This window comes from Mus musculus, chromosome 18 (assembly GCF_000001635.26).
Source record: "Mus musculus strain C57BL/6J chromosome 18, GRCm38.p6 C57BL/6J".
Classification (NCBI taxonomy): Eukaryota; Metazoa; Chordata; class Mammalia; order Rodentia; family Muridae; genus Mus; species Mus musculus.
Genome location: NC_000084.6, coordinates 14,255,801 through 14,281,492, shown reverse-complemented (window position 1 = coordinate 14,281,492; position 25,692 = coordinate 14,255,801). Strand labels below are relative to the sequence as shown.

At 41.8% G+C, this 25,692-nt stretch overlaps 1 long non-coding RNA gene across 1 annotated transcript in view; it reads right to left on the bottom strand.

The window, feature by feature from the left end:
* Positions 1 to 2,950: 2,950 nt before the first annotated feature.
* 8430422H06Rik (RIKEN cDNA 8430422H06 gene) overlaps positions 2,951 to 25,692 on the bottom strand; it is a 46,237-nt gene continuing 23,495 nt past the window's right edge. The window contains exons 3-4 of the long non-coding RNA NR_045373.1: positions 19,965 to 20,146; positions 2,951 to 3,730 (exon numbers count right to left, since the gene is read on the bottom strand). This is a non-coding gene — a long non-coding RNA (RIKEN cDNA 8430422H06 gene). The remainder of the gene's footprint in view (positions 3,731 to 19,964; positions 20,147 to 25,692) is intronic.

The window sequence follows — 25,692 nt, the reverse complement described above, 5'->3', positions numbered from 1 at the left end:
CACTTACAAATATTTTATTTTATCGAGGCAGGGTCTTGCTATGTAGTCATGACTGCCTTGAAACACCCAGAAATCTACATGCCTCTGTCTCCCAAGCATTGATATTAAATGTGTGAGCCACCATGCCTAGCTAGTTCATGGTTTCTCAACATTGTCCTGTCTAGATTTGATCTCTTTTTACAATCTCACATTAGCTTAGTCTTTGTCCTTTGGGGCCCCACTTTGTACTTTTCTTTTTGAGTGAGAATATCTGAGACCACAGCCGCTCTGTCTTTAACAGAGCCAGAGTCCACAACCGGGATCTTAATCCTTTCCCTCCACTTTTCTGTCATCTTGAGTGACTGGTAGAAGGATTGATCAGACTACTAAGAAAGTATCTGCCCCAAAAGCAGGAAAACTAACCTAACCTAACCTAAACCTAACCTAACCTAAACTATACAGACAAAAACCACAGCAGGCCAAGCAGTAGCCCCCGTGGAGGCACACACTTCTAGTTCCACCCCACTCAGGAACAGAGGTCTGTGCAGACAGCAAGGGCCTCTCGGTGTCCACAGTAAACACAGTTATGAATAGCAGACTCATTACTGTGCTGTTTGTACAAAAGCTTGCAACTTCACAAACATTTCTCATTAAAAATTTGCATTAACATTATCTTCATAATGATGTTGGGCAGAAAATCCACAGGTATTTTGCGTGGCCTTGTTTGAGAAGCCATATTGAGTTTTTACCCAACTAGGGCACAGTTATGAAGAAACTAGACAAAGTTGGGCTGACTGGTATCAGAGTTCAAAATCAACTCAAGATTCTAAAAAATGTAGACAAATCTGCAATGACAGTAGACAAGGGTTTAAAGACATCTAAAGGTAAGATAAATTTGATAAAATATGAAGTTTGAAAAATTGCTACAGAGAAATGAAATGCAACCAAGAACATAAGAACATTATTTAAAAATACCTTTGCAAATGAGCAGCTTTTCTTAATTAGTAATGCTTTCTTGAAAATCTATCAGATTCTGAAAGACTACAACAGGTAAGTCACACATGTGATAAGACAAATAGCAATACTTACATAAAATACATTCAAACACATAGAAATGAGACACTAATATATTCATTTGGGAATACAAAGGCTCTTGTATAATACAGAAAGCATTCAAGAAGAGCTGCTGGAGACTTGGCTCACACACTGCTCTTCCAGAGGACCTGAGTTCAGGTTCCATGTTCGACATCTCACAACCGTGTGAAATTCCAGCTCCAAGGCCATCTAAAGTCTCCAGCCTGCACAGGTACTGCAGTCACGTGCAGAGACACCCAACCCCATAATTGACTATAAAAATAAAATGTTTAAAAGAGCACATGGCAGCACAGGTCCTCGATGCTCTTTGGCCGTCTATACCGACTGGCACTTTTTATAGGAGCAAAACAGCATTTGTTAAGTTTATATAAGAACTTAAAATCTATTTACCTTTCTTGACTAATTCTACTTCTTGGCACTTCCATGAAAGATACGGTTAGAACTAAACACAGACGTGCACATGAAAGTGCGCACTGCTGAATAGCAAACTGAAAATAAGAAAAGGCTGGGGGGGGGGGGAGCCAAAAGTGCTCATCTTTGGAGATTAGTCAAGTAAATTATGCAGCCTGTAACCTTAAACTGGTAAGCAAATACCACCATGTAGCCATTAAAAATAATGAGATCTGTATTGACTTGAAAAGTCAACGACAATGTTATAAATGGGAAAAAACAGATTAGTCGACTGGAGTTGCTATTTAAGTTACGTAAAGAAAAGGGAAAGAGACGGGGGTTGAAATGCGCAGGAAACATTAGAAGTCTGAATAATTGAATGGCAGTGATCTGAAGTGTGGAGCTGGGAGAGGAGACTTGCTTTCAGTTTCAATTTACATAAATTTGTGTTAAAATAGTTTATCCCTTCATTCCCATATTAAACATATCTTATATGAACAAACAAAAAGCTATCAATGAGACAAATTTAAGTAATAAGCTATTAACAAATAGGAATGGTTTTCTAGTCTAATGTAGCTAAATGTTTAATTGGACAGTTTTGGGGTGGCCAATAGTTCTCAAGAAAGATCTTGGGGATTTCACAGGACAAAACCAGAATAAAAACAGGAATGGACCCCCTCCCTCACCCCTGACAATGATGCTTATGCTTTGTGGCTGGGTTCCTCTAAATAATACTAAAGATATTAAGTATAATTAGGTAAGAGAGACCATCAAATGTGGTCATGTTTGAAGGATGCAGAAGAAATAGGCTGGACTTGACAAAATCATGACAGATGTGTGCCTTGAATCTAATGGAGGGGTATTAGCTTAGGTGGGCTATTTTCTCCTGTTTTTATAGACTCTAGAAAGTTGCCTAATGCAGAAGAGCTGAGCATCAGCATGGGTGTCCATATCTGGTTTTCCCTGCTCATTGAGTCATTGCCATAAATTCAGATCAGTTTGCACTGCGGCCAAGGAATACTGAAATTGAGGACTCTACTATCTTGTAATGTGAAATAAGCATGCTTGCCTGCTGGTCCAGAGGGAAATCTCTTATATCTGAATGTTGCTCTCTGCACACACAACTTTGAGAAAAGCCTAGATAGAGTCTGAGGGCCTTGCAAACCAGACACCTATAGTCTGAAGAGCAAAAGAAGCTGGTGGGCAAACACACACACACCTCCAAAGATATGACAGGAAATGGACCACTAGCCTGTCACCACAGGAACAAGGGCAAAGGAGGGAGACTGGTGAGGCAGCCCGAGAGGAACAGAGCAGGTCAGAAAGGATCAAGCCCCCAGCACTCTCAGACTTGTCTACTCTGCATCAAGCCCCCAGCACTCTCAGACTTGTCTACTCTGCATCAAGCCCCCAGCACTCTCAGACTTGTCTACTCTGCACAGCTAAGGCATATGTCCAAGATTTTTAAAAAGTTGTTGCTTTATTTGGTCAGACGAAACACCTTTATTATTTTTTCAGCTCAGAACGAGTTGAATAACAATTTCATCCTTCCAGCCAAATATATTTCCCTAGCACAGTATGGTCACATGAGTCCACAATGTGTAAGCCCACAAATGCCCTTAGTCTGTGACAGTGACTAGCAATGTCTAGTGAATAAGAGAACACATGCCGAAAGAACAGATGCATAAATACTATGATTTTTTTCCCCTACAAGTCAAGGATTGCTTTCTAATAATAAACAAACAAACAAACAAACAAACAAAACCAACCCAAGGATATTGTGGGAAGGCTTTCAGTTCTGTTGAAGGTCACTGATGCAGGTCAGATGATGCCAGAGATAGATATTATGTTGTTTCAAATTAATTGCATCTTTCCATGTGGTGTATACCATGGTTTTGGCAACAGAATTAGTCAAAGGTAGTGGCTCAGTATAGGAACTCATGGAAGGTGTCTCAAGTGTCAGCTGCTGCTAGCCATGCAGTGCATCTCTCATCATCTATAAAATGACGAGAATTTACCCATCTCCTGTGTCATGAGGATTCCAGGTGATAGACCATGTAGTTGGTTAAGATAGTGTCCAGAATTGAGTGCCACCTCTTCATCAGTGACTTCTGCTTAAGACAGTGGTCAGCGCTAGCTGCTTCAAGCTCAGTGGAAGTCCCACTGCGGAGTGGTCCCAAGGCTGGCTTTGTCAGGTACTGAGAGTCGGACAAACTTCAGTGTTGGGTTGTCTACAGATGTGCATATGCTGATGCATCTTAGTTTTCTGAGAACACAATGAATCATTGTCAGTTGAAGTCAATGAGATCAGAAAGGGTTACTATACAGGGAGACAAGGAGAGATTGCTTGGGAAGTGTCTTAGTCAGGGTTTCTATTCCTGCACAAACATCATGACCAAGAAGCAAGTTGGGGAGGAAAGGGTTTATTCAGCTTACACTTCCACGCTGCTGTTTATCACCAAAGGAAGTCAGGACTGGAACTCAAGCAGGTCAGGAAGCAGGAGCTGATGCAGAGGCCATGGAGGGATGTTACTTACTGGCCTGCTTCCCCTGGCTTGGTCATCTTGTTTTCTTATAGAACCCAAGACGACCAGCCCAGGGGTGCTACCACCCACAAGGGGCCCTCCCCACTTGATCACTAATTGAGAAAATGCCTCACAGCTGGATTTCATGGAGGCACTTCCCCAACTGAAGCTCCTTTCTCTGTGATAACTCCAGCCAGTGTCAAGTTGACACACAAATCCAGCCAGTACAGGAAGACTCACCAGGGCCTGTGTGCAAACTTCAACTGTTCCTAAGGTTCCTGTTGGGTCTCCATAATTTGTTCCTCTTTAAAAAAATTCCATATTTGTGTATAGTGTATCTTGATCATATCCAACCTTCCACCTCTCTCCTCCAATTCTTCCTGACACATCTTCTAACTTTGTATCTTTTTTAAAAAGAACATAACCCACTGAGAACAGTTACACTGCCCGCATGGGGCGCATGTGACACACTAGTGGGCATGCTCCCAAGAGAAGGGAGTGTTTCTCCCCCCAGCAGTCATGAGGGTACTATTTTGAAAGATCAGTAAATGCAGCTAGACATGGCTTCTTCTAGGGATGAGTTTCAGAACCTTGCTGAGACACAATCCATTGTGATTTCTATAAAGCTGACATCTTTTATATTATCTATCAATGTTTGCATACGGTCTATGCAGATCCTCTCCCATGTACTTTATCTCTAGGTGGTTTTCAATATCAACATATTACTTCTTACTGCTCTGTGCGGGTTCAACATGACACTCAGAGTACAGGAAATTCACATTTCTTTGGGAATTTCTGGAATCTCCCTAGTTGCTTTCAGTCATTAATTGTATGAGTCCAAGGCTGGGGGATCCGTCTTAGGAACTGGCCTCCTAACTGAAAGGCACACATGTGCCCACCTGCAGAGTCATAATTAGGCTATTTTCTATGTTCAGAAAAAAGTGTCAGGGATCTTTTAAGACCAAATTTACTTGATCAAAGTGAAAAAGACATTTAGGCACGTGCCAGGCTTCCAATCTAGATAAATCCAGTCTGCTGCTGCTGCCCGGGTTAGGATGCGAGGCTGCTGGGGTAGCCTAAGCCAGCAGGTATCGTCCAGCCTTTCCCTTGGGCTTGTTCGTAATGATTCTTATTTTGTGGTTTATTGTAGATCATAGCTGAAGGTCCCATCTGCTATCACCCTCAGTGCCTTGAACACTCGTCCTGTCACCATACATAATTACCTCTGCTTCTTCCAGAATGACATCTGGCTCTGCTGTGTCACCTCACCCCTTGCCCTCTAAGTCCTCCATCCTTCCTGGTGGCTTTGCATACACCCCGGTTCTCTGCACACACGTTGGGAGGGCTTGACTGAAGATTGGGTTAGAAATGTTTTTATGCCTACAACAGTCTGAAAATACCCACAGGCTGGAGGTATGTGTGTGTGGGGGATGCAGCTCAGTCAGCCACAAGGAAGCAAATGTATATGTAGACTATATAGGTGCATCATGTGCCCCAAAAAGATCCTTTGCAAGGAGATGAAAACGGAGGCCTTTGGGCTGAGATGAAACAAAGAACATAACCCAAGGCAAGTCAGAAAGAGGCTATTTTTGAGTCATAGAATTTTAGCTGAGGCTAAAAGAGATGATTTCCAAGGCTCCACATTGCTGTTGGCCTCTTGCAATGTTAATAGTAGGCTTCAATGCCAGGGCCAAGAAAGGGGGTCATGTCACTTTAACCAAAGGGGGGAAGCATGCAGCATTAGTGCTGGCCAAGTGCAAAGTGGAAAGCCTAGCAAAAAATAATTGAAGCCCCTGCGAAATATTTCAATTTTTTTATTGATTGAAGGCAATTATCCCTTAATTGCATATTTAAATGAGGTATTAGGAGGTTTAACTAAGCAATGCCTCTTAATTGCTGCCGCACGCTAGGTGTCACAGGCTGTGTTTATTTCATATGTTAATTAAAGAGAAAGGGGTATTTTATTTTATTGACTACGAGGTTCTCCAAGGCTGTGTTGTTTAGGACAAAGTACGTCTCAGGTGTTTATCGCACGCTGGGTATTAATATAATCATTAGTGAGAGGTTAAAGTTTTTAATGAAGAGGTGCGTCTGTCTTATCGGCTTCCAACCACATAGGTATCTCCAAGGTGGGGGAGGGAGAAAAGTCCCAAATCCCAAGAAAACAATTATCTTTATGAAAGAAATATGGAGCCCCCTTCTCAACCATAATAAAGCAAAGTTCTGATACAAACAGAAAAACAGCACCAAATTATTTCAGAATTAGGCTGTGACAGGGAAGCTGAGGGCTGCGGGTGCTCTGTTGGCTACAGCCTGAGCAGCAGCAGCTCCTGCGTGTGCATTCGCAAGCTGCTGCGATCCTGTGACAGGGAAGGGAATCAGTGGATACGAACAGGCTCCACTGAGGACTTTTATGTGAATCTGTCTTTCCCTTTGAAATAGTGCAGGAGACGCTCACTTACTGAGAAAGGGGTTTGCGTTTTGAGTATTTGGAAGAGGTCTAGGATCGTGAGAGGTCACATGGGGCAGCAAGAAAGAGATGAATACCACTGTCTATCATGTGTGCCTACTTCTTTGTGCCATGTGATGATTTATATAATCAATTAATTGGGTTGTGTGTGTGTGTGTGTGTGTGTGTGTGTGTGTGTGCGTGTGTGTGTGCATGATATGCACAGGACTGTATATGCTTTGGTACAAGTATGTGGAGATTTGAGAAAAACGTTTGGATTTAGTTTTCTTCTTCCACTTCTGTGTGGCAGCTGAGGGTCCAGTTCACATCTCCAGGTATATGCAGCATGTCCTTCACCCACAGAGCTATCTCCCGGTCCAATAGTCCTAATATTTAAAAGTAAGATTAACACCTAGCGCTAGCTCAGGCTGACCTCCTTGCCTCCTCAGAAGATAAGGTAAAGGCAGAGGGCAAGTCAGGGAGCCCTCTGGATCTTCCTCGTCTAATAGAGACAGAATCGCTGGCAGCTAATAGCAAAACATTAATCAATCTATTTTTACCAGTTAGGACAGTGGTTTTCATCTCGTGGGTCAAATGACCCTTTCACAGGGGTCACCTAAGACAATTGATTACTTATGTTATCATTCCTAGTAGTTATGAAGTAGCAAGGGAACAATTTGATGCTTGTGGGGTCACCACAACATGAGGAAATGTATTAAAAGGTCATCGGGTGTGTTGAGGAGCTCTGGTAGGACAACAGATGCAGGCAAGGGATGTGTGGTGCTCTGTTGCCTGTTTGTTTAGTCGCACACCTGGCAGGCACTTTACTGACCCTCCTGAGGTGGCCTGCAGTGGAAAGATGAGGACAGGCAGGACCATCTGACGATCCTGTTTTCATGGAACCTTTGGGTGACTGAGAAACGGGGATGTGAGAGAAGTCAGCACACAAGTAGGAAAGGGGGCAGGAAAGCTGACCTATGTGAAGGGGTAGACTGGTATGTTTAAGGTGAAGTTTCATGAACTTGGAGTTAGGAGTTGCTTATCAGACACTCAGTCCATAAAACATCTCCAATCCAGTCATTCCCTTCACAAAACCCCAGTGAAACAATTTATGGGACCTTGTATGGATTCTAATGCTTTCTCTATGTACAAAGAAAGAATAATGCTTCTTATATTGAAATGCACTAATGTCTACCAGAATTTATATGAAAACATTCAACCAGAGGGTATCTTCTGTTTTCTACAATGGAATTGCTATCTGCTGTCCCTGTTCCCACTACCCGTTTCTTGAACGGTCTGTGAACAAGTAAGACTCAAACAACAGAAAAGGTTCAAGCCTATGAAAAATGCCGTAGGAGAAAACTTCTGTTTGGATTTGAAGAAAAAATTTCTGGAATGGTAGAATGCTTTGTGTGGTGAAGGATAGTGCCAATTTGCAGGCTCTCGGCTCCTGAATTGCATTTGCTTCCATCCTTATCTTTACAGTACAGCAATAGCAAACACGATAAGTCTCCACCGGCAGGATTTTGAAAAAGTAATTTTAATGCTGTGAATATAAGAGAGTGCTATCAAGGAAAAATAGTTTCCCTTCCCTGGAATAGAAACTATTATTTAAACTCTTAGGTGCCTCGGGGTTCTATTCATACTGAATCCATCCCCACAGTCAAAATATATTCTTTTTTAAAGATTTCATATATATGCATAGATTGTACATTTGTGTGTACATTGTTGGTGATGGGAAGTTCTCTGAGACCACTGGTTGTCTGAATATTCACACCATGAAAGAGATGCATTTATTTCAGTACAAGTCTCCATAAAGTTGTTTATTACTCTTTTGTGAGTGTGTAGTGTGCTTGTGTGTGTGTGCATGTGTGTGTACACTTATGCAAATGAACACATGCACATGAAGGCCAGAGGACACACTCAGCATCTTTTCTCAGGCACTGTCCACTTTTTTACTTCCTGTACTGGCTAGTTTTATGTCAACTTGACAGAGCTGGAGTTATCACAGAGAAAGGAGCTTCAGTTGAGGAAATGCCTCCATGAGATCCAACTGTAAGGCATTTTCTCAATTAGTGATCAAGGGGGAAAGGCCCTTTGTGGGTGGTGCCATCTCTGGGCTGGTAGTCTTGGCTTCTATAAGAGATCAGGCTGAACAAGCCAGGGGAGGCAAGCCAGTAAAGAACATTCCTCCATGGCCTCTGCATCAGCTCTTGCTCCCTGACCTGTTTGAGTTTCAGTCCTGACTTCCTTTGGTGATGAACAGCAGCATGGAAGTGTAAGCCGAATAAACCCTTTCCTCCCCAACTTGCTTCTTGGTCATGCTGTTTGTGCAGGAATAGAAACCCTGACTAAGACACTTCCCCTTATTTGAGACAGGATCTCTTACCTGGAACATGCTAAATAGGTTAGGCTGGCTGTCCAGTAAGTCTCATAGATTCCCCTTCATCTGTCTCTCCAGAACTGGGATTGTGGGCATGCACCCTCCTACCTGTTGTTTTTATAGATGATTCTGGGAACTAAACTTAGGTCTTTGTGCTTGTAAGACAAATCCTTTACTGACTGAGCTATCCCCAGCCCTGTATATCCTTAAAAATAAGTATGTTAGTTCTTTTGTTATTTGCAAAGGCTGATTTTGGATTAAGCATCTGGAAGAACCCCTCCGCTGGTTTTTATTCTCCAGAGAAGGTGTGTGTCGATGAGGAATATGCTCTGGCAAGCGCATTCAGCACCATCCAGAGACCACTTTGGCTTTATAAAGAGCCTGGGTAGAGTCTAGTTTCATAAGTAGTAGTGGCAGGGACAATATCACAGGAGGGGCATCCCAGCGAGAGGAAGCCACTTATGGACTGTGAGACCAAGATCAGGGCCATGCAAACCTTCGAGGATGAAAAATGTTGTCCTCTGGATGTGACATGGCTGTCACAAACATTCACAGTAGATATGGCTACCTGCACAGGACCGGCATAAGATGGAGCAAGCTAACAAGTCCAGCATGGGAAGCGGAGGGGCTCGTTAGGCCTCACCCTTGGCTGAGATGTTATTTCTACTTGATGGCTGCTGGGAGAGATGGGTGGCCACAGGTTGACCATGCCTCCGTAGATGGCCCCATACCCATGAACATATGGACAAAAAGAAGTGGGGGAGGTGCTTTAAGTTAAACTTTATAAAGGACTTGAGGTTGGAGACACTGGAGGACAGCTCCAGAAAGCTGGAGGAAGTAGGAGATGGACATGGCCAAGCTACCTTGTATCATTTATAACATTTTTCCAAGAATAAATTAAAAATACATAGTAAAAGGATTTCTATCAGGGTTTTTTAGGTCCATCTTGGATTATGCTTATGAGCTGGGGGGGGGGGGTGATAGAGAAGAACAACACACAAATACTGTACCTTTCAAAATTATATATACATATTATTTTGTTAATAACCTGCTAAGGAACTCTGAAGGCCCTGGAAGCAGCTGTGTGTAATGACATGCAGTTGTCACTTGTGCCTTGGCATCTAAAGACAGTTGGCTTGAAGACGATGTCCAAAACCAAAACCCCAGGCTCCTCAAATCCATAAGTAAAACGGCCTAGAGTAGCTTATGATTGACTAGTAACCTGTGTACTTTCTGTCATCTGTAGTAATTATAATATCTCATACAATGTAATGACATGCAAATAGTCTTTATTTTGCATTGCTTAGTAATTGATAACAAGAAAAAACAGTGTACCTTTCTCGTGCTGATGCAATGATTTTCCTCTTTCTCAATAGTTTTTTTTTTTTCCCCCCTATGGTTGGTTGAATCCATAGACACCACCCAGGGATACGTGTGGACCACTGTATAGGATTAAACTTAAGTTTTTTTAACCTGAATTTTAAGGAAAGTTTCTTAGGAAAATAAAATGAAGGTGCTAAAGTGCGTTCAAAAGAAGATTAAAAGGGAGAGAGAAAACACAAACGTGCATATACTACATGTAGCTGGATCCAAGCAGCTGTCTATGCAGCTGCTTCAGATTCTAATCCTGATGTTGAACAAATCCTACATTTCAGCCGCTGTTTGATCAGCACAGGAAAACACGTTCTTGAGTGTTCTACCATGGATGCTACATTCCAAGATCATCTAGACACCATTAATATCTTTTATTTTTTGGAAAATTTTAGAAAGTGAGCAAATCGAAACTGAGCATAGAGTATGGCTGGAAGCATCACCTCCCAACTCAGTGTGAACTCAAGCAGCGGTGGGAAGAGTCCATAGGCCTGACTGATTAGAACTCTGTGGTGGTCGAAGGTTGCAGATTCCAAGCCAAAGTGTCATGATCTACTTTTATTTCCCTTGGTGGCATTCATTGTCCAATTCTGGGCTGGCCAAACGTTCAACTAAAGGATAAATTTCTAAACTATGTTAATTCAACAGACACTGGTTCCTACCAATCCTAAAGTACGCCACTAAAACAGTTAACATAGCAGCCTTTTCTTCTTCACTATGTCCTGCTTGCCTACTGTCCCCACCAAAGTACTTTAAAATACCTTGATTTGTGACTTTCGTTTGCTCTGAGACTATAAAAGTTTATGTAACCATTTCTTTTTGTTTGTTTATTTGTTTGTTTGTTTGTTTCTCTGTATAGCCCTGGCTGTCTGGAACTCACTTTGTAGACCAGGCTGGCCTCAAACTCAGAAATCTGCCTGCCTCTGCCTCCCGAGTGCTGGGATTAAAGGTGTGTGCCACCACGCCCGGCTTGTGTAACCATTTCTAACTTGGAACAAATTATTCCCAGCCTCCTCAACTCATGTTCCCAGGCCACAACTACTCATGTACAACTCAGAAAGAGTTATCAATATATTATATCATTTAGGTGAGAGCCATGCTTTGCTTCAACACAAAGATCTTTTTAAAAATTGTGTTTTTGTATGTGCACATGTGTGTTTGTGTAAGCATACGTGGAAGCAAGAAGTCAACACACGTCTTTTCTCAATCGCTCTGCAGATGAATATTTTGAGTTATGGGATTCACACTTAACTTGTAACTGCATGGGATGGCCTCAAGCCTTTAGAATCCTTTTCTTTTTAGCTTTGGAGTTGCAGGTACACACAGCTATCCCTGACATTTTCTTGTGATTCTGAGGATTTGAGGTCAGGACCTCATGCTTGCGCAATAAGCACAAGACCAGCTCAACAAGCTCTCCAACTAAGTATCACGGTCTGCTCCTATCTCCCTCGTGTCATTCATTGTCCACTTCTTGGCTGACCATTCTTTCAACTAAAGGATAAAATTTCTAAACTATGTTAATTCAACAGACACTGGTTCCTACCAATCCTAAAGCTAAGTACGCCACTAAAACAGTTAATAAATAGCCTCTCCTCCTCTTTCTCCTCCTTCCTTCCTTCCTTCCTTCCTTCCTTCCTTCCTTCCTTCCTTCCTTCCTTCCTTCCTTCCCATCTTCCTTCCTTCCTCCTCCTCCTCTCTTCTTCTTCTTCTTCTTCTTCTTCTTCTTCTTCTTCTTCTTCTTCTTCTTCTTCTTCTTCTTCTTCTTCTTCTTCTTCTTCTTCTCCTCCTCCTCCTCCTCCTCCTCCTCCTCCTCCTCCTCCTCCTCCTCCTCCTCTTTCACTATGACGTGCCTGCCTACTGTCTTAAAGTGGTGGGGGGGTGGTTCTTGGCTGGGAGAAGCCATGCAAAGATGACAGCATATTCAAGAGACAAAGCCTAACACCAGGACCGGCCAAGACACCAGTCACCAGTGATATGGAGGAATCTAGCATATGTATCACTAGAGCTAGTCCACCCACGAGGATTCCAGTCATCAAATAAATGACCATGAGCCATAGGGTAATATGTTACAAATCAACTTGCTTAATAATGTCACAATTCTGTCCTTAATGGGAAGGCTAAACAAGTCAGCTTTCTATACAACTGGCATGGTTACCCAGTGAACAGATATACATATTCCTCCTTCCATGGAGAATGTCGGGTTGCTTCCTTCACAGGTCAGATAAATACTAAAAAGCAACCAACTGTGACAAATGCCACATAGGCAATCATCCAGGAGTCCCTGAGAGTGTACTATTTGGGTCTGGAGGTTTTAGGATTTTTGTGCTTGTCATTAAAGAACCCCCAATTCCTCTTTAAAGCTTCTTCCCCACTAGATCCATCAGAAAAATGGTCTCAGATTAAAGATCCCCAAAGTCTTGCTCTGTTTCTACCCAGAAAGCGCTGATACACTTGGAGATTCAGCCAGAAGCATCCTGCAGGCCCAGGCTTTTAGAAATCTTCTGAGCTATTTGTGGTGCCTCCAGGTCCCAGGGACCCTAGACTGCCTGACTGGAAGGTCTGCAGGACTGGAGCGCTGCAGTTTTGGGAATTAACCTCACGGGACAGGAGCTGTTCTAGAAGCTGGCTATTTCCAGCCTGGAATAAGGTGTATGTAGAGAAATTCCCCTTCTGCATTACCGCCTCCTCAGAAATGTGTCAGCCAGCAATTGGGGCCATGATCCGGAGAGTCAGAATGAGTTTGATTTTTATGATTTTTTTTCAGTGTTTTTTTCCTCTGTAGGCATCAGCGCTCTGAAAGTAAGCTCTGAGAATTAGAAATAGAAAAGCCATGGCCGCTGCATGGGAATTGCTTGGGGGCCTTGAGCCGTTCACACTCATTTAAACGCGTTTCTTTCTGTTTTGAAGCTCTGTCATCTACAGTGTGTTGACTTTTGTCCCCAAAGGGGCAAAATGGCTGCTGTAGAGCCAGACATTTCATCCTCACAGGACAGGACGGCAGTGAAAGGTTGGTGTGCAGCACACCGTCATCAGAGTGTGTGTGTGCTCTTCTCAGGCGAAGCTCTGATGGCTGGCACATGGCTCATTCTTGATTCTTATTTGTACAGTGAGTGAATGAATGAATGAATGAATGAGCCTCTTCCTTTTTGTTTGATACTATTTGATTTTGAAACAAAACCTCTGCTGTGCAAACAATTTGCAGTTCTCCTTTATCCAGAGCACCACAGAGGCTAAGGATGTTTATTCCCAACTCAGGAATAAAGACCCCTGTCAGCCATGTAACAAACATGTTATCGCTTTAGCACCTACTCTTCCTATCCCTTCCTAAGGCTCCTAAGAATGGTTGTTTATGGAGTTAGAGAGATAGAACTAACAGAGATGCTCTCCCAGAGGACCTGAGTTCAGTTTCCAGCACCCAGGCTGGTGACTCTCAATGTTTCTAGGAATCTGATGCCCTCTTCTGACATCTTAGGGCACACACACACACATATATGGCATGTGTCACACCCATATATGCAAATATATTTAAAAATTTAAATACTTTTCTTTCAAAAATGGTTGTTTATTTGAAAAAGTATTATACGGCCAAATAAACTATAATAAGATATTGAGTCTCGGTGAAAGAGGAGCTAATGACAAAAAACAGGGGGAAATCACAGCATTTTATTTTATCTATCTATCTATCTATCTATCTATCTATCTATCTATCTATCTATCTATTTATTTATTTAATGTGTATGAGTACTCTGTCTTTGTGTATGCCAGAAGAAAGCATCAGATTCCAATATAGATGGTTGTGAGTCACCGTGTAGACCTCTGGAAGAGCAGCCAGTGCTCTTATCTGCTGAATCATCTCTCCAACTCCTACAACATTCTTAAATATAGTGGATGGATAGGAAATATGTTTCTTATGTTGTGCTCAATAAATTAAATAAACATTGCCAGTTAAGAGTAGGGATACTATTTTAAGGACAAGCAATCCATAGAATCTTTTAAACCTTATAGACATCAGAATCCAGAAAAAAAAAGAGAGAGCACTGTTAAGTTGCCTTTGAATTTGATTTTTAAATTTACAGCTACATTTTATATCTTGTGTGAGTGAGTGAGTGTGTGTGTGTGTGTGTGTGTGTGTGTGTGTGTGTGAGTGTTTTGTGTGTGTACCGGTGTGTGCATGCTAGGTGGAGGGGTCAGAGAACAACTTCGGGTCTTGGCTCTTGCCTTCTATCTTTTTAAAGAGAGGAGCTCTTATTTGCTGCTTGTATACAAGGTTAGGTGGCTTGGGCCTCTGGAATCCTCATGACTTCACAATAAGTGCTTCACGGTCATAGACACATAGTAGCAGGCATCCAGTCTGACAAACCTTCTATGGACCTTCTATCTCATGAGGCCAGATAAAGTGCCTTACCCTCTGACAGTCTCCCCAGCTCCAACATTAAAATTCTAAGTAGACAGGTATTTGGCGTTTACACTGTAATTTTGAAACATTTATCAGCGCACTGGAATGTTGTTCTGGTGTGTGTAGATGCATGTGTACTTGTGTGTGGAGGTCAGAGATCACTTATTTTTTTCTGATGTGTGTTGATGAGGGTATGCTTTTGTGTGGAGGTCAGAGGTCAACTTCTATGTCATTCCTCAGAAACTCTCTATCTTGTTTTTGGAGACAGGTTTTTCCTCAGTGTTCTAGAACTTGTCAAGTAGATTAGTTGGCTGATCAGTGAGTTCCAGTAGTCTGTCACCTCATTCATGGGACTTGGATTATAAGTGTTATCCACCATGATTAGCTCTATTTAGTTTTTTTTTTTTCTGTGAGTGTTAGGGGTCCTGTTCAGGTCTACATGGTTGCATGGCAAGCCATATTGATTGAGCTATTTTCCAGCCCCTGGGGAACTCTCCTAAGTGCAAATGAAACTGAAATCTTTCATGTTTCATTCACTGAAGTAAATATTAATGTTTAATTCATGTTAATAAACTATTTTGTTAATGTTAATCAAATAACAACTTAGCTATTTAAAAGATGTTGAATAATTAGCAAAATTCAAATCAAACCCACAGTGAGATATCACATCACATCCCTTAGGGTTGCTAAAATCAAAAGTATAGCAAGGTTGAGAAGAAAGGCCCTCAAATATCCTTGGTAGTGGGATAAAGATGCTATAGTTGCTATGGAAAATAGCTCAGCATTTTTAAAAATTGTTCCATGTATAGTTACCATGTGGCCCTACTTCTACTTATATGCGTATGTGGCTGATTGAATAACGATGGCCCCATAGACCAAATATTTGAATACTTAGTCAACAGAAATTGAACTGTTTGAAAGGATTAGAAGGATTAGGAGAGGTGGCCTTGTTGAAGGAAGTATGTCACTGGAAATGTGCTTTGAGATTTTGAAAGCCCACAGCAGCCCCAGTGTCTTTCTCTCCCTGCCTGCTGATCAGGAAATAAAGGTCTCAGATACTGTTTGTGTGCTGCCATGTTTCCCACCATGATGACAGTGCACTACGACTCTAAAACCATCAGCAAGCTCCCCCAAACCCTAATTAAATTGTTCTTTTATAACAGTTTCCTTGGGTGTGGCATTTCTTTATATAAGTAGACTGGTGACTAAGACAGCATATCTACAAGAGAAATACAAACATGTCATTGTGTACGTAAATGTTAGCAGCAGAACTGTTCGCAATGACCAAAAGGTCAGAAGAATACAAATGTGTGTTACCTGATTAGCAGGTCAACCATTTACATAACATGGAGTATTATTTGACCATAAAAGACAATGGATATTGACTCATACAATTATATTTTGGATAAACCTAAAATATAATTTGCTGAGATGGAAAATGACCACATATTGTATAATTTTATTTATATGAAATATTCAGAATAGTGAATATTTAGTGGATAGTGAAGTCTATAGAGACAGATGATACATTAGTAATTGTCAGTGTCTTGGGGTAGATAGAAATGGATAAGCATTGTTAGGGAGCAGCATGCCAACCACTGAGATAAGCCTTGTAAACGAGAGTTTATTTAAGTAGTCAAGGGCAGAGATGAAAGAGCAAGAGTTGGCACAACACGAATGCCCAGCTTTCCCCATGAATCCGGAGGATGAGGGTAGGGTAGGCCAGTTTTCCAGCCTGGGAGAGTTGTAGTGTATGTTCTTTGTTACTTCCTGCAATCTTTGCACAGTGTGTGTGTCCTCATTGTAGTCCATGGGTGTGGACAAAGCATACTGTGAGCCATATAAAATCCTTCTGTGATGGAATTAAAACCAGACTCGGTGACCCTGATGTCCTCTTTCGTCAACCAAGTTGCTTAAACAGATGTCAGAGACCAAAAACCAAACTATGTTCCAATGGCATTAGTCTGTGTTTTTGTCCACATAACTATATGGGCACATACATGATTTTAGTATTTGTTAAAGATGAAAGAGAACTTTCACGCTTGTAAGAGAGATGCATTTGTTTACTTGGTTTTAAAGTGTCATTGTTGAGATTGTCATTTTTTGCATAAATGCATTGTATAAAATGACAGAAGTAAAGTCTAGAGTCATTTCAGAAAGGGTTGAAAATTCTGTTCCAATTTTAAACCAAAACTTGTTTAATGAGTTTTAAAAACTGAGACTTAAGCTAACAACTCCATTTTTAAATGCAAGCCTTTTAACCCAGTATATGATACTTAGCTGCCAAGGAGAGATAGGAAAATATGAGAAATGTTTGGCTTTACAGTTAAACCATTCTATATCGGTAAGAGCAGAAAAATTTGTATGTACCATAAAAAAACACCGTGTTTTCTCCCATACTGCAGTTTCGAATCTGAGCTGTTCCAGACAGTGGCCACTGAAGGGCATAGCGTCACAGTACACACTGTGTGAGATTCTCATGATGTGTCTTCTGAATCAGGGCAGCAGTGAGGTCACGTGACACAGCAGCACAGGCTCATGCTGCCAGAATCACCACCACTCAGTTTACTCTTTGGTTCTGAGTTACGTTCTAATGTGAACCTTTCACTCTTGCAAATTTTTGTGACCTTCCAGATGTGAGTACAACCTATAACTTCCATGTAGGAATCCAGGGCTTCAAGCTGCTTCAGCTTAATGGTCACCTAATCAATTATTTTAACATTATTTAAGATGAGAAATGTGTGCTTTACAGCAACAGACTCAGGGAAAACACTTTCATATTTATTAAGCTGGAAATCTATTGATATTACTTTATACATTATACATGCCATGTAATGAGAGTTTCTTATTGATTTTAGTTTATTTATCATATCAACATTTTTATGACAATATGGAAGGCATATCACCTTGTGACACTAAGCCTTCCTGTCCATATGTTCCTTCTCTCATCTCTTGCTTGTTTATTTTCCTCCCTGTCCTTCCATTTTACATCAGTCACTCCCAATTCCTCTGCCTCTTTCCTTTATTCTTTCTGTAAGCCTGGGTTATCTGTAATGAGCTGCAGCCTCTACTTCTATTCCTCTCTCCCTCACACTTAAGTCTCATCGTTGGATGACAAATGTGCAATATCTCTGTAGGTTTTATGTTCCTCAGTTGGGTATTTTGGAGAACCAAGTTTCTTCATCCACAGGACAGCCAACATTACAATGCCAACTCTTGAGCACAGAACAAATAGCAATAGGCAGAGGAAGAAACATTCAACGTGCAGAAACGAACCACCTGGCAGGCAAGGGAGACTGACACAGGGACCCTGCCTTCTGGACACATGTCTGGGGAAAATGCTAAGAGTAGCAATCTTGTATCACACAGACACAGAGCTGGGACAGCTTTTATAAAAGCCATATGAAGACTGGCCTACTCTATCCACTTAGCAATTTCCAGTCTTGCTTTGGGGATGTTCCTAGGAGCAGAAAATACACTCCAACCAAGGCCTCTGAAGCCTTGACCTTTGCAGTTCCTAGTGCTATCATTGTGTTAGAAAAAGAAAAATAATACTTTAAATTGTAATTAGTATATATTTGTTATACAAGATGAAGGGTTTTATTACGATACTTTTGTTCACTCGTCTCTTGTACTCCATTAAGCAAACCATGTTGTAGAACATATACTCAGCTGAGGTACTTTTTACTGGTGGGAGCTTTCAGCTCTAGGGCTGGAGTTTCTGCTAATGGGCAGCCATGTGACCCTTGGAGACTCGTATTGGCTTATAGTTTTCTGATGATTTCCTATACTACCCAAAACAATGTACTGATGTTGATGGCTGGGCATGGAGAGTGAGAGTAGGGTCTCTAACTGGCCCTAGACTTACATTTTGAGAACAGTTCTCTAGTACTTTCTTCTGTGAGCATCTTCGGAATGAAGTTCCACTTAAGTTGGCATGGCTGTCAGCATCATTGAGGTAGGCAGACTCTGAGGCAATTTTTCCCGTTCTAGTGGAATATGAGTCTCTCTGGGGTCAGCAGAGAATAATACTGACTGTGACTCCCCTCTTATTTTAATGAGGGCCAGCTTTGTCTCCTCCTGTCTCAGCATCCCAGAGCCAGCAGCATGGGCACAGCAACACAGCTGAACCATGCCATCATTACTTCCAGGCAGCCCCTGCCCTTCACGCACTGAAGAGATCACCCCAGATAACCTCTTTTTTTGTCTACATTCATTTTAAACCTCGCTATTGTTTATCAATTTATTAATTATTTCCTAACTTTGACCTCCCTGTTATTAACTACTGTGTACTTTAATGGTATCTGGCTCCCTCATTGCTGGTATTTTATTGCTTTGTTATCAATTCCCTATTCCCAGCTGCTGTTTGGAGCAGTGTTCTCTATTACTATGTTTCTTGGTTGCCTCTTCTCTCTGTCACAGCTGACTGCCTGTTTACCTCTGCCTCTGTAGACTTCCTTACCCTGCTCTCCCTATCTGAGCTGCTACGGATACTTTGTATCATTTCCTTTCCTCAGCCATGCACTTGTTCTTCCAAGCCAGTCTGCTTCCCTTCCTGGTGCCTTGGGAAGCATTGCTTTTATGCTGATACTCCGTAAACGCAGGGTGCCCCCTCCCTCCTACTTGCTCTGTTTGAAAGGTCTCCACTATGACTCTTTCCCCAGGCTTAGTGTTTCGTCTCCCAGGGTGGCCATTTGTGCTCTTCTTTCTCTGCCACACACCGACTTTAGGGCTGGTTCCCACTTCACTGGCTCCATCACTTACACTTTCTTTGAATGTATTGATCTTTTACAGGTTGGTGACTCATCCAGCCATAGTTTTGCTGCTCTTCTGTACAGTATTCCTTCCCCCACCCCATGAGAAAAATCTACGCTGGTATCATTCCCCTAGAACTGATGGATCTGAAAACCGACTGATTGCTCTATATCCAGACCCATATTTAAGGAACTATTGGAAGAGACTCTTTATGCCCGAAGTCTTTCACCATCAGTAAGAATACTGGCAGTCCACAGGGTGGTGTCACTGTCTTGTAGATGGGACTCTGAACCTGGGAGAGATGATAATCTGTCCCCTCTTAGTTGTTAGTAAAGGTGGACTGGGAGGCTCAATCGGTGCAACTCCAGAGCACAATATTTGACCCCTGTGCTCTGCCAAGCCTGTGAACAACTGCTGTCCAGACTGCATGGAAGCAGCCTCTCTGTGTCCTTGGCCTTCATCTAAAGCAACTTCCTTTTCCTAATGAAAGAGTTTAACCCTCGTTTTTTTTTTTTTTTTTTTTTTTTTTTTTTTTTTTTTTTTTTTTTTTTTTTCCTAGCAGTTTAGCTGGCATTTTCTCTCGTTACAGTGCTTTGTTAAGAGCATTCCATCTGTTCTTACCCCTCCGTAGGGAGGATGGCTGTCTGGCAGCAGACGATAGGTGCAGATGCAGGCAGGCAGGTGGGCAGGCTGGCGGCAGGTGGCCCAGGGAATCTGTCACCAAGCAGCAGGAAGTCACAGGACTGGTGATCAGGCAAATCTCTGAATGGACTCAGGGACACACGGACCCAGTCCTGAGGGACCTGGAGCAGAAAGCCAGGAATTGAGCAGAAAATATGGCCATGGAGAAACACCGAGACAGCTATTAGAAACAGGGCACACTGCGGTTGTACAAAAATGGTGAGACAAAGCCCAGAGTCTGGACTGGCCACCGGTCTCTTTTAGTAGATTGCTTATCTGGCATGTGTGAAGCCCTGGTCACCAGTACTGAGTCAAACCAGGAATGCTGGCACACACCTCCAGTGCCAGCACTTGGGAGACGGAAATGGAAGCTCAAGGTCAGTTTTGACTACACAGCAAGCTTGGGGCCAGCCTGGGCTACAAGAGGCCCTGTCTCAAAACAAAACAAGGACAAATATAAAACTAACAAGCCAAACAAATAACCATACAGAGCCCAGTTCAATGTGACAGGAGGTAACACTACCACATGGGATTCACCCTAGAGTCAGGAGCAAAAGAGACTCCATTGGAGCCTGTGATCCGTGTGTGAAGTGATAAGGCACTGGATGGTGGTCCTAGACTAGTGAGCCTGGTGGAAGAGATGCTGTGCAAGAAAGTGGATAATATATAATGTTTGTTTGTAAGTATCTTGAAATCTTTCTAATAAATTCCTTGCAGGACCCAAACTTTATTTCTATTTTGTGTTAATTTATCTAGACTTGGACCAATTCATCTTCTTACTTAGGGACATAAACTTCCTTTAAAGGGCCTAGGATGTCTCTAAAAGAGATGCTGCTTTCAGAAGTCAAATAATCAGTAGCTCGGATGTGTATTTGTAGAAAACATTTTGCTTCTTGAAGTGGAAGAAATAAACTTTCCAGCAAGGGTAAAAATGACATTGAATGAGTCAGACTTTTTTGTGATTTCCCCTGTGGCTAAGTGCTGGCTGGAGTTACAGGTTTAGTCTGTCCCTGAGATCAGAGGCTTTGCTGATCCACCCACACAGAGAAGTTCTCTTCTGTTGTGATTCCATCTACTTCGTGGTTATGTGAAAACGACAGATACCCACAGAGAATGAGAGCTGTAGGCCCCACCTGCACCCCAGTAGCAGCTAGTGCTTGATTGCTTAGGGTAACAAGTTGCCTCGCTCACCTTATTTACCTGCAGCCACAGCCTAAAGTGCCACATGTATAGGAGAGATTTAATTCTCTGCTATAAGTCAGTGCAGTTCACTGTGTCCAGACTCCCTCAGAGCTTTCTCCAAAAAACTGCCTTCCATTGGTGGGCCATGAGCATCTGCATTTCTGAGGACCATGAAGGTTCCAAGGGTATAGTTTATACCAACTATGGTATAAAGCAAGGTATAGCCAAGAGGGTTGGCTATCTACCTCTGTAGACATCAAATCTCTTGGTGCTAACACCATGTCAACCCCATGTTACCATTGTTACTTGATCTGAGGTATCCATATACCCCTCAGGCAAACTGGGCTGAAATTCAATCTCTTTGTATTCTATGAGTTGAAGTTTTGAATAGCCATGACAGAGATAAAATACCATAGTTACTAGAAGCCTAATAATAAGATGATAAAGAAAATAGCTGGGTTAGAGAGATGGCTCAGCAGTTAAGAGTAATGACTACCCTTCTAGAGGTCCTGAGTTCAATTCCCTCAACCAGATGGCTCAGAACCATCTGTAATGGGGATACGATGCCCTCTTCTGGTGTGTCTGAAAACAGCGACAGTATACTTACATTAAATAAATAAATAAATAAATAAATAAATAAGTAAGTAGATAAATAGATAAATAAATTGATAAATAGATAAATGAATTGATAAATAGATAAATAAATCTTTAGGTAGGAAGGAAGAGAGAAAGAAAGAAAGAAAGAGAAAGAGAGAGAGAGAGAGAGAGAGAGAGAGAAGAGAGGAAGGAAGGAAGGAAGGAAGGAAGGAAGAAAGAAAGAAAGAAAGAAAGAAAGAAAGAAAGAAAGAAAGAAAGGAAAAACAGCTACTTTGAGTAGCCAATGTGTATTGGTTGGAGGCTAAATTATTTATCTCCATAATGCCTTTAACTTCCAGGATAAACCAACTAGATGAGTGTAGTGGGAACTGCGGGTGCCCACCCAAACACCCAATTTGATTTCAAAGTCATGCAGTAGAGTGAAACATCTGGATGAAGACCACATTTCCCAATCTCTTCCAGCTGGGTGACATCCATTGCTAAGGTAGGACCCATCTGGACCTTAATCCCTTTCTGCCTGTGGCAATGAAGCTTCAGTGGAGCAGAAAGGGACAGTACCCTGGGAATTCCAGTGTACTGGGCTAGAGAGAAACTCACTTTCTGAAAGAGTTGGGGTGGCAGTGCCCTCCTGCACAAAGGCTGCTTTATGAAGTAAGACACTTTTGCACAGTTTGTCCTTGTGTTTGTTCAGAGGAGGGGATCTTGGTTTCCAGTAGTTTGTTCTCATTTTCCTAGTATTTATTAATAATATTATTGTTTGGGGGTTATAAACAAAGGTACTGATGCACAGAAAAGCGAAATAATTTTGAATGCAGTGACCTCAACTGAGATTGGGATCGATACATTTCCTTTGGAAGGACGATTTGAGAATTAATGTATCAAAATATTTGAATCCTTTAAATTTTGGAACCCAAAAAGTTGGTAGGGAAACCAGAGTACCATGTGGAGCTGACATCTCAGGGTGATTCTGAGAAGCCAGGGTGTGCTGTTCTGGGGTGTGCTTCTAGTCTGGGCTCCTACACTGACCATCAGAGGTCACTCAAAGTTAAGGGAGCTGCATCCTACTATTTATACCAAGTGTGCCCTGAAAGAAATACCACATTTTTTCTCTGCAGTGACCATGGGAAGATCTTAGTATAATGCAGATTCAAATAAAGTAAATCTGGATTTCTATTTCATATGCTTACAGATGAAACTCATACCCTGCGGACCAGAGGAACACCCTTAGAATAACAGAGATCTGTAAGACTTCCTGCTCCTAGCAGCAATGCCTTATGGGTTAAGATCCAACCCCATCAAGAACACGGGATATCAACAGGAACAAACTATATGTTAGCTGACAAAAACTACAATTCCCAGGATGCTTTGCAGAGAAGTGACTGTCCAGATGAACACCTGGATTGTGCCTTCTGTATGCTTTGAGTGACTGGATGCACAGGTTTTGCATTGATGTTTTGTGGTTGATAGGATTTTACAGGCACAAGATGTAGGGGTGGGCTACAGATCACAATATTTTTTACTTGTTTGACTGGAACCTATGGGGAAGGGGCAAAATGGCCAATTGATTATAATGCAGAATATAAAAAGATCAAAGTCCTACAGCACAAAGCCACAGTTCTGTCCGTGGACCGGGAGCTGGTACACAAGGGAAAATGTTCATGTAATATATGAGGCATTAAAAATTCTGTTACATTATCCTTGCCACCAAGATTGTAATGAAAACGGGGAATGGCACCAACTTAACCCGTTCCCATTACAATCATTAGATTGTAATCTTGTGTTCTCCCCTCAAGAGAATGCTAAATGAGATTTTAAACAAAAGAGAGGACAGAGAAGTATGGAGAACAAAGCAGCAAATAGAAATTGGAAAGTTTTAAAAAATGATGCATGATAGACTTTTCTGTGTTCATGGGAGGCGTTCACTTTACTTTAGAAATAGCATCAGAGCAAAGAGAAGAGTATAAAGACCAATTGATGTACAGGTTGAATACCTATTCAGGAACCCGAACATGGCAACTATTTTAAACAAAAAAGGTCATGTACTAATTTGGTCTTACCCTTTATCACTTAGTCTGCTTTAGAGAAAAGTAAATGAAATTGACAATCTGTCCCTTCAAAATACCAAGAACGCCTTACAAGACAAAAATAACCAAAAACCACTGCAAAGAGGAATCTTGATGGGAAGACTGTTTGTCTATGCATAGTTCATTTCCTAACTCCTTCCATTTGTGCCCCACCACACATAGACTTAAATCCTATGGCCCCTTGCTTCAATCATTTTTATGTTGCATTCTGGGAAAAAAAAAGCTCTCTTGATGTGACACAATTGTGTGTAAATCAGTATTCTCATGAGTGGAAAATATTCTGAGAGATATATCCTCTGAAACTGATGGGAAACCATTGTATCCTAGCAAGCCTTGACAGTTTTTCAGAGCCATATATACTAATCAAACCTATAACTGTTTATTGAGCACTTTATAGGGCCAAGTATTAGAATGATTCCTGTGAGCCTGCAATCCAGGCTCAGTTGTCCTTGAATGCAAACACACTTAACAGATCATCCTCATATGGGATGGATATGGTAACAAGAGCCAGGGAAATATGTCTATCTTGGTTACTTTTCTGTTCCATATTAAAACACCATGAGAAAGACAACTTATAAAAGAAAAGCATTTTATTGGGTGCTGGCTTCCAGTATTGGAGGGTGAGTCACAGATCATCCTAGCAAGAAGAATGGCAGTAGGCAAGCAGGCAGGTACTGGAGCAGTAGCAGGGAGCTTATATGCTGATACAACAACCGTCTCCAGGCAGAGAGAGAGAAAGACAGACAGACAGATAGAAAGAGAGACACAGAAAGAGAAGGAGGGGGGGGCAAGAGGAAGACTGAAACAGAGACATAGACAGAGAGACAGCACAAACTGGGGAAATGTAGGCTTTTGAAACCCCAAACCCTACCCTCAGTGACATGTCTCTTCTAGCAAGGACACACCTCTCAATCCTTCCCAAACAGTTCCACTAACCAGGAACCAAATACTCAAATGGGATGGCCTATGGGGGCCATTCTGTAGATACAATATGTTTTTCATCTTTCTGGCTCAATGTTTTCCTAGCTCCCAACAGGAAGGACTTGTTTTTACAGCCTTCTTTATTTCCATTATGTTTCCATTGCCGAGCAGCTAGTAGCCATTCATTTGTTTATTTATTTGTATAATAACAGCCCCCCACTGCCTGTCTAGCTATGATGTAGATCTTGTCTTTCTTATTCAGCACTGTGGCAGTTTGAATGAGAATGGCCCCTGCAGGCATATATTTAAATGTTTGATCCTCAGTTGGTGGGACTATTTGGGAAGGATTGGGAGATATAGTCTTGTTGGAGGAGATATGTTAATTAGCTCTATTTATCCATTCTATAGAATATATGTGTGTACTTCATAACATTATATTATATGTAATAAAAACAGAACACACATTAGAACTTTCTAATTGCTTTGAAACAATTCTAACGGAAGCAAAATAAAAGAAGAAGAAGAAATTATTTTGGCTCACAGCCTTTAAGGCAGGAAAGGAATGGCAATTGGCACAGCTGGGTACATGGTGATTGGAGTTCGCAAGTGTTGCTTTTGCTGACATGTGACTTGAGCTAAAAGCTAGGATCCTTAAGGCACAGCCCCCAGCAACCCACCTCCTCAAGCTAGATCCCATTTCTTGAATGGTCTACAACCTAGCAAAACATACACAAACAAAGTTGTCAAGTACATGAGCCTGCAGGGGACATTTCTCATTTAAGTCATGACATTCTGCCCTTGGCCTCTATAGGCTTGTGGCCATCACATAACTCAAGATGCATCTATTCAAACTTCAAATGGCCCCATAATTTTTGTTTTGTTTT